This window comes from Acomys russatus, chromosome 3, assembly GCF_903995435.1.
Source record: "Acomys russatus chromosome 3, mAcoRus1.1, whole genome shotgun sequence".
Classification (NCBI taxonomy): Eukaryota; Metazoa; Chordata; class Mammalia; order Rodentia; family Muridae; genus Acomys; species Acomys russatus.
Window position 1 is genome coordinate 60,082,555 of NC_067139.1, and position 10,139 is coordinate 60,092,693.

Sequence of the window (10,139 nt, forward strand, 5' to 3'; positions counted from 1 at the left end):
GTGCCCTCTTCTGGCGGGCAGGCATACATGCAGGCAGAACACTATACATAATAAATCTTTTTTAAAAAAGTATGGACACTAAGTTTAGAAGCCATCACCCACATAAAAGCTGGGTGCGGTAGCACTTATCTATAACCCCAGTTCCAGACAGGTAGATCATTGTCCAGCCCACCTAGCAGAATCAGTGACTGCAGCCTCAAAGATTCAGTCTCCAAAAACCGGGGGGTGGGGTGGGGGGTGGGCTGGGAGTCGGGGTGCTCAATTTTAATCCCACACTGGGAGCTAGAGACAGGCACATCTCTGTGAGTTCAAGGCCAGCATGGTCTCCATAGAAAGTTCAAGGTGAGACAGGGCTACACAGAGAGACCCTGTCTTTAAAAAAAATTAAACAAAAAGCCACAGAAAGCTCATGAAAAAATTAAATTCTTATTTTAGGGAAGCCAGAGGTGTGTGAGAAAGAAAGGCGCAGATGACATTTTAAGCAACCTTTGTCTAAGTCACGAGAGTGTAAGCTGCAGCAAAAGGGACAGGAGTGGTCTCCACACTGTACTTGCTGGTGGGTTCCTTCTCCTTGGACTCAGAGACCGGGAATCACAGGGCTGAGCTCACCTCATCTGAAATCCAGTGTTTGAGATTTCACATTCACAGCAGGCCCAGTTTCTAGACCAAAAAAAAAAAAAAAATCTAATTCGGTGGTGAAGAAAGAGTTTGTGGTTTTTGGCATTGTTGATCTGAGGGATATATGGGACAGACCCAGAACAAATCCTCCCTGCAGTCTGAGCCAAAGGCCTACCCCACTCAGAGGAGGGGTTCTCCTACTGCACAAAGATGCCTGGAGGCAGAGGCTGAAATCCAGCCAAGGCTCTGCTTGCTGACCGGGAGGCCTGGGAAGCAGAAAGCACCTTCTACCTAAGGACCACACCAAGCTTCAAGAAGTACCTTTACCCAGGGCAGGCCATTGAGTTTGCACAAAGGTTCCGATCAGTTAATGGTGGTTTACCAGCCTCGGTACTGGACAGTAATCCAACACAGATGAGCTCCTTTTCCTGTACTCCACAGAGCCAGTGTGTAGGTGTGTGCACACTCCCCATCCGCCTGCCTCAGCCTCCCAAGCACTGGCATTAGAGACCTGAGCCACCGTATTTGGCTCTGCTATTCTCACTCCTATTTTAGTCAACATTTTTTTATTTTTTTTTTAGGAGCCGGGGAGGAGGTAAGACAGGGGCTCACCATGTAGCTCCGGCTGGTCTGGAACTTCTAGGTATACAGGCTGGCCTCGAACTAAGCCCCTTCCTTTCTGCTCTCTGGATTCCCAAACATAACCAAAGACAACATAAACAACCGTTCCAAACATAATGTGAGAGAGAGGCATGGCGATCACCTTGCCGCTCTCTTTCTTTCCTGAGACAGAGCCCTGCCAAGCAGCCCTGGCTGGCTTGGAATTCACTGTAGAGCAAGGCTGTTTCTAACATGCAACATTTTTCAAGTGGGACCTCATGAAATAAGACACTCCTGGCAACACAAAGGTAACAGTTAATTACACAAAGAGACAACACACAAGCCTTGCTGGCTAGTCATCTGACACAGGATTGACAGCTAGAATATAGAAAGATTTGATTCTCAGCACCCAGATCAGGTGACTTACAACCACCCGTAACTTCCAGTGCCAGGAAGCCAATAGCCTCCACAGGCACTTGTGTGCATGCAGAGAGATGGCTCAGTGCTTAAGAACGCTGTCTGTTCTTCCAGAGGTCCTCCTGAGTTCAAGTCCCAGCAACCACATGGTGGCTCATAACCATCTATAATGTGATCTGGTGCCCTCTTCTGGCCTGTAGGTGTGCATGCAGACAGAGCATTCCTATACATTAAATAAATAACTTAGTTTTAAAAATAAATCTTTTAAAAATATAATATGGAGAGAGATATTTAAAAAAAGCCATGACAACTAAATGACAGGAAAGCAAACAACTCAATTATTAAATGAGCAAATGAAATGAACAGAAAGTTCTCAACAGAGGAAGTACACAGCTTGGGAGACTGCTCAGTCAGTAAAGTGTCTGCCCCGTAAACGTGAGAGCCTGACTTCCTCCCCCGAACCCATGTGACAGCTCCAGGCGTGACGCAGGTCCTCATCCTCTCGTTTCTGGGAAGATAGGGACAGAAAGATCCCTGAACTCAGCAAACAGCCAAGCTAACATAAGTGGTGAGCTCCATGCCAATGAAGGACTCTGCCTCAAAGGGGACAGATGACACCTGCGCGCGTGTGCGCATGCACACACACACACACACACACACACACACACACACACACACCTACATGTGCACCTCATAAATGAACACAGATTTTAAAAAGATGAAACACAAATGCTCAATATAAATATGAAAGAATCCGACCTGTGCATCAGAGAAATGTAAATTAAAACACTAAGCTTTTATCCCAATTAGAACAGCAATCATCAAGAAAACAATGTTGGTGTGGACACAGAGAAAAGGGAACCATATATACTGTTTTCAGGAATGTGAGCTAATCTAGCCACTGTGGAAGTCCGTGGAGGTTCACCCAAAATCTTCCTCATATGAAGATCTTCCATATGACCTGGCTGTAGCACTTGTACATACTTAGCCAAAGGACTCATGTCAATCACGTCACTGTTTACTGCAGTGCCGTGCACAGTAGTAGGTTATGAAACCAACCTCGGTGCCCTCAACAGAAGAACAGATGCAGAAAATGTGGTGTATACACACATCAGTCTTAACTGCAAAGAAAAATGACCTTGTGTTGTTTGCAAGAAAGTGTATTCAGCTGAACATAACTAAAGTAAATTAAGCTAATCTCACAACATTTGAGATTTTTGTATAGATACATAAAAGCATCTGGCTGGGCTGGGCAGCACATGTCTTTAATCCCAGCACTCAGGAGGCAGAGGCAGGTAGATCGCTGTGAATTTGAGGTCAGCCTGGTCTACAAAGTGAGTCTAGGCCAGCCAAGGCTACATACAGAAACCCAAGCCTGTCTCAAAAAACCAAAACCAAAATCAAGGAAAAAACTATCTATCTATCTGAATGAAAATGATCTTATATAACCCACTACCAGGTACAAAGAATGTAAGCCAATGACATAAGAAAGAAAATGAAACACACCCATTGACAGCTGGGCATAGCACACACGTGCAATCCCAGCACTCAAGGGGCAGAACCAAGAGGATCACTGCAATTTCAGTGCCAGCCTGGGCTACACAGTGACCATCTCAGGCTATACAGCAGAACCCTGTCTCAAACAAAACAAGAGGCAAGAAGGAGTTTCTGAGCTTGAAGACAGGTCTTTAGAAATATCCTGGCCAGATAAGAGAGGAGGAGACAGGAAAATTAAAAGAACAAGCAAGCCTTTGAGCATAAGGGTCGTAATTAAACACATAATAGGTGTTCCATAGGAGAGAAGTGAAACACCCTAGAAAACCTATGCAATGAAATAGTTGCTGAAGCTGGGAACAGTGCTGTGTGCCTGCAATCCCCAGCATTTGTTGGGGGGTGAAGAGGGGTTAGAGTCAGGAGGAGTGTGCAGAGTTCCAGGCCAGCTTGGTTTACACAGAAAGTTCCAGGCAGACAGAGCTACATAGGGCAATCCTGGAAAGATACAGAGATCAAGTCTAGGAAGCTTGAAAGACCTTAATAGCTTTGACTATGAAAGATCCTCTGCAGCCAGGCATGCAGGCCCATGCCTCTAACCCTAACATTTGGGTAATAGAGGCAGGAAGCTCAGGAATTCAGTACCAGAGTTAACCATGTGGTGATTTGGGCTAGCCTGGGCTGTATGAAACCCTGTCTCAAGCAATAATAAAATATTTGGCCTTAGAAACAGTATATAAGTTTATAGGAAATATTTTCTTCCTAAGAGAAAACATGGGCCGGGCGTGGTGGTGCACGCCTTTAATCCCAGCACTCGGGAGGCAGAGGCAGGCAGATCGCTGTGAGTTCGAGGCCAGCCTGGTCTACAAAGTGAGTCCAGGATGGCCAAGGCTACACAGAGAAACCCTGTCTCGAAAAACCAAAAAAAAAAAAAACAAAAAAAAAAAAAAAACAAAAAACAAAAAACAAGAGAAAACATGGTCCTGCAAAGCACCTCTTTGCTTTACCTTTCCCCCATTTTCCCTTCCTTGAGTGGCAACTGTGGAATAGGAGTCTAGCTACTATCAAAGAATACTGCGGCCAGGAGAGGACTCTGCCAGTCAGGGCATTTACCACCAAGTCTGAGGATCTGAGTTTGATCTGGAATTCACATGGCGGAGAGACGCAATTCTTTTGTTTGTGTTTTTGTTTTTCTGAGACAGGGCTTCTCTTTGTAGCCCTGGCTGTCCTGAACTCCCTTTGTAGATCAGGCTGGCCTCGAACTCACAGCAGTCAGCTTGCTTCTGCCTCCCAAGCAGCAATAAAATACATCTGTAGAGCCATTTAGGAATAAAAGAGGTCTACAAAGTGTATTTTATTTATCCGCAAGGAAAAACTTCAGATCGTCCATTAAACCCCTCATATATTATGTGCCTGGAGGCCTCGCAGACATCAAAGTGATTACCTAAAAAGGCGACAGTGTAGTTGAAAGCAAACTGACTTCAGAGACAAAAGTAGACTGCATGTTGGGTAAATGCATCTTCATTTTGTTTTGTCTAGTGAAGCACAAATTGATCTAGAGAACACATTTGCAACAATCCTTTCCTTCAGTAATGACAATAGAAAAAAAAAAAAAAAGCTCCCTGTGTAACTGTAGTGAAGATGGCAGTAGAAGCTGGTCATGGTGGCATACACCTTTAATCCCAGCACAGAGGCTGGCGTCTAGCACAAGAACTACCTAGTAAAACGTTAGCTTAAAAAAAACAAAAAACAAAACAAAACAAAACAAAAAACAAAAACAGCCAAATGAACACTGAGCAACTATCGCCACCTAGTGGTGGCCTAGTCTCAATCCCAGGTGCCTTGTTAAAGAGGAGCTGTTTTGCGAGATGTCTGGAACATTTGGACATAATAATCCTGTGGGAGGTAGGAAGCTGAAGGCGAAAACCATTAGGAACACCTAGCATTTGACTGAATCCCACACTGTTCATGCTTTCCAGCATGGATGAAGCCCTCCAGTGTAGGTGGTCTCATTTAAGCCTGGTGGCAGCGCTAGAGACCTTGCTCTTGAACACATGACAGCCAGGTCCAGTGTCGTGGGGAACTTGCTCCGGGATGGTCAAACTCAAAGCCTACAACATTGCTAGTACTAACGTGTGCAGTCTGTTTAACTGTAGCATGTAGTAGCATCAATGTACGTGCACATGGGGTCTTATAGACAACAGGGTCTATATTGCAAGGTATATTTTGCACACATACCTCCAACACTGCTAGTGCGACACACACCCCACCTTCTGTAGCAGAATTCGCTAGGCCTCTGGGTTTGCTTTGTGTGGGTGATGGCAATGCTGTACTAGCTGGCTTTTCAGTGACATGGCTCAGTATACCGGTGCTTACTGCCAAGCCTGCTGATCTGAGCTCAGTTCCTGGAACCCACATGGTAGAAGGTGAGAACCAATTCCCACAGCTTGTCCTCTGCTCCACATGCGCTGTGGCATGTGCACGCCCATACACATGTATATAGATAAATGGTAAATGTAACTTTAAAAACCTTGCTGAAACTTTCATGGTCTAGGCCGTTTCGTGGGTACTTTATACCTATTTAAATTAAAGTATATGTGTGAGCATCACTGAGAGTCAGCGTTGCTCAGTATCAGAGGTGGGCACGAAAACTTTGCAGCCTAGTTTTATTTTGTAAAAAAAAAATCCGGGGTGTGTAAATTACTCCTGTGGGTGGAGGAGTCTTGGCCAGGTTCATGACTTCCCTGTCAGCTAAGTCCTGGCAGGGGTAGGGAGGTCTTTGCTTTTAGCGTCTTCCGCTTCCTGTTGTCAGTGCCTTCTGCTTGTCCCTTGGCTAGACAGACAGTCAGTCCTGTGTCAGCAGCTTTCCACAGCAGCACCTCAAGACAGCTCATTCCCAGCCCACCCACACCAAACCCTCACTCCCCCTACCCCCAGAGCTGAGGACTGAACCCAGGGCCTTGGGCTTGGTAGGCAAGCAGTCTACCACTGAGCTAAATCCCCAACCCCAAAACCTCACTTAAAAAAAAAAAAAAAATGATTAACGGGGCTGGGTGGTGGTGGTACACACCTATAATCCCAACATTCAGGAGGCAGACGCAGGTGGACCCTCTGTGAGTTAGAGGCCAGACTGGTCTACAAAGCGAGCCCAGGACAAGCCAGGGCTTGTTACACAAAGAAACCCTGTCTCAAAAAACCAAAAAAAAAAAAAAAAAAAAAAGACTAATGTGTGTGCACATGTATGATGTGAGCGCATGGGCCCCAGTGCCATGGCGCACATGTGGAGGTCAGAGGACAACTTTTGCTGGTCATTTCTCTCCTTCCACATCTCTGAGGCAGGATCTTCTAGGTTTCTGCCGAGCTGCTGTTCCACCCTAGCTGGCCTGAGATTTCCAAATGATCCTCCTTGTCAGTTCAGCCGTGCTGGAACTAGAGATCTGTACCACCACACCAGCTCTTAACTTGGGTTCTGGGGGTGCGACTTGTAGTCGGGCTTTGTGTGCCAAGCCTTTTAATCCACTGAGCCAACTCCCAGCCTCTTACTGGAGTAAGAAGATTGCCAAGACTGCCAGGCAATCGCCATTCTTCGCGGATGATTCCCATCTCCTTTCAGTCTTCCCCACCGACCAAATCCCTCCTCATTAAGTGACACTAGCCAAAGACAAGTGGCTCTTGTATTTATTATTGGTCAAGCTGTAAAGGATGGAGCCACAACGCTGGGAACTTGGAAGCAAAGGTTTATCTCCAGTGAGAAACGGATGGCTTCCCTCTCTAAGAAATAACATTCATAACTGATCTAGTTTGTAAGGCCTCCTAAAATGCCTGTTAGTGTGCTGATCTTATCCCTGAACTCAACTTTCTCCCTTCATTCTAATTTTCTTACTTATAATTTTCCTATTTTTAAATTTTAGTTAAAAACATGTGTATGCATAGGTATTTTGCTTATGTTTGTCTGTGTATCACATACTGGTGCCTGCCTGGTGCCTGCAGAGGTCAGAGGAGAACATAGGATCACCTAGGACTGGAGTTACAGACCGTTGGGAGCCATCATGTGGGTGCTGGGATCAAATGTGGGTCCCCTGCAAAGTAGCAAGTGCTCTTAACTACAGAACCATCTCTAATTCCCAATTTGCCTACTTTACAAGTCTTCTTCCTTCTTTTTCTCCTCCTCCTCCTCCTCTTCTTTTTTAAAGAACTTATAATCTTTATTATGTATACCATGTTCTGCCTGCATGTATGCCTACAGGCCAGAAGAGGGCACCAGATCTTATTATAGATGGCTGTGAACCATCGTGTGGTTGCTGGGAATTGAACTCAGGACCTTTCAGCCATCTTTCCAGCAACAAGTCGTCTTTAAATTCCTTTGGGGGAGATTTTAGAACAGAAAGGAAACGCTGTGGTATGGGAGGTCAAATAGTGGCTACCCTGGGTTGGGGAATCAGTGACTTGCAGGAACATTTGGGATTCTGCAATATAGATCAGCCATTTCTTCAGCAGGATGCTTGTCACACAGGTGTGTCCACTGTGACACCCTTGAACTTGCTTTTGTGTAGCTCTTTGTGTGCAGGTGAAATGATAACATGTCAGTGAGGCCTGTGTACCTGGAGTGTTGACTCTGAGCCACACATCACAAACTTTCCTTTTAATCCTCACACTTTGAGGACACGTTTTACATGGGGAATCTAATCTGAGGTTCAAAAAGGGAAGGGACTGGGGGACTGGCCAGGTCCATTTTCCTATCACACTGCCTTTTCCCACTTCCTATGTTATTCTCTCTTCACTGGACTCAGCCACTGACTGTGAAGTTGAGGGAAAGGACTTCCTGGAAGCAGCCTTGAGCAGCGTCAGGGCTAAGCCAACATGGGATGCCTTTGGTGGAGGACAGGGTCTGACCTTGAGACCTTAGGCCCTCCTGCCCACCCCTCCACCCCCCACAATCAATATTCCCCGGGAGACCCATGTAATTTCTTGTAGTTCCCCTCCTTGCAAGTTGATTTCAAGGGGGGAAAAAAGGCAAAAGAAAACCTCTTCCATTTCCTCAGCTTTGTTCCTACTTGCAATAGCCATTTTTGAGCCTCCAAAGAAGTGATTACACAGCTGACTAGCAGGAGAAAGGGCTTCTCTCAAGCTGAAACAGATGGCCATGAAGGTCAGCCAGGAACCCCAACTGAGCTCTGAGCCAGCCCCTCCTCTCTCTGGCATTAGGTGATGTGTTTTGACTGGGCAGACCCACAGTGAACACTGCCCAGCCTCATCCCCACCAGACCACCCCTCTTCAAGATATGGTTGGGGTTGAAAGGCCCTAGTTACTGCACAAGCAGGCTAGCCATGTGCTCAGGATGATGTTCTCACTGACATCTCTCTGCAAGCAAACACAGAAAAGGCTTGCAGGGACAATTTTTATGCACAAGTGGGAAGAACGTCAACTCTGTGTCATAATGTAAAAGTCCCATGTGGCAGTGCCCAGTAGACAGGAGTTCCCCATAGTCTAGACCATAATTAGCTTGGGCCTCAGCATTCCGCTGGAGCCACTGCCTCCCAGCAGGGAACTGGGCCCACTCCAGGGCCCGTTGCCCGTTCACAGCTAAAATGCAAACTCTGAAGCAGGTACCAACCATGTTCCTGGAGAAAGTGCAATGGGCAGATGGGAGGTGTAGGTGGTGGCCTTCCCTACCTCCTCTCAGGGCAACTGGCCAACTACTGAGGGCATCCACAAGTAGGCAGAGAGGGCTGGCAAGATGGGTTAGTGGATAAAGGTACTTGTACCAAGCTTGAGGACCTGAGTATTTTTAGTTTTATTTATTTGTTTATAGGACTGGGGATTAACTCAACAGCCAAGCATTTGCCTAGCATGTGTCAAGGCCTGGGTCCTATCTCTACAACTACAACAACAACACACTATTTTAGCTAGGCATGGTGGTGCATGCTTTTAATCCCTGCAGAGGTGCAGAGGCCAGCCTGATCTGCAGTGTATTCCCACCCAGCGAGGGCTACACAGTAAGACAGTCTCAAAAATGACAAAAAAGCAATTGTGTGGTTTTTTTGCTTGTTTGTTTGTTTGCTTGTCTTTTGAGACAGGGTTTCTCTGTGTAGCCTTGGCTGTCCTGGACTCACTTTGTAGTCCAGGCTGGCCTTGAACTCACAGTGATCCACCTGCCTCTGCCTCCCGAGTGTTGGGATTAAAGGTGTGTGCCACCAGGCCAGCTTAACAATTGTTTTTAGATTATTAATGAATATGAATTTTGGCCTGCAAACATGTATGTGCACCATGAGTGCCTGATGCCAGAGAAAGGAAGATGAAGGTGTTGGATGCCCTGGAGCTGGAGCTACAGATGCTCGTGAGCTACCAAGTGGGTGCTGGGAACCAAACCTGGACATTGGTAGATAACCGAACTTTGATATTTTCTACTTCCTCCAAACCCACATCTTCTAGAAGCATTAAATTTCTAAGAATGACCTGTTCCCACCTCCCATTGCTGGGATTAGAGGCATGCCACCATGCCCAGCTTTATGCAGATTCTTGGGAATCAATTTAGGTCCTCACTTGCATAGCAAGCACTGCTGCCTCCTGGGCCCCAACCCTGAACTTCCTCTGCCTTCTTTTTTCAAGAGGCGGGATTATGGGATTATGGGTGTGACACACACATGGCTAACTCAGCGCCGGGGAGGTGACCCAGGGTCTCATGCATGCTGGGCAAGCGTTCTACCAACTGAGCTATACAGCCAGTTCCAAACCAAGATTTTATTCTTTACGTAAAATTAAACAAGCACATCCAGCCAATTAGCATGCAAATCTGATTTTGTCCTTAATAAAGACTGCACGCCTACCAAAGAACTGTCTTAAATGTATTTATTTTCAGCAGATGCTTGTTTTGTGCACCTGAGAGTCATACAACACAGCTAAATCACGAAACCTTACTTTCAGGACTTACAGTTGGGTTTTTCTACAGTGTGTAAATGCATTCACTTTATTTACTTGTGTGCACATGTGGAGGTCAGAGAACAGTCCTCAG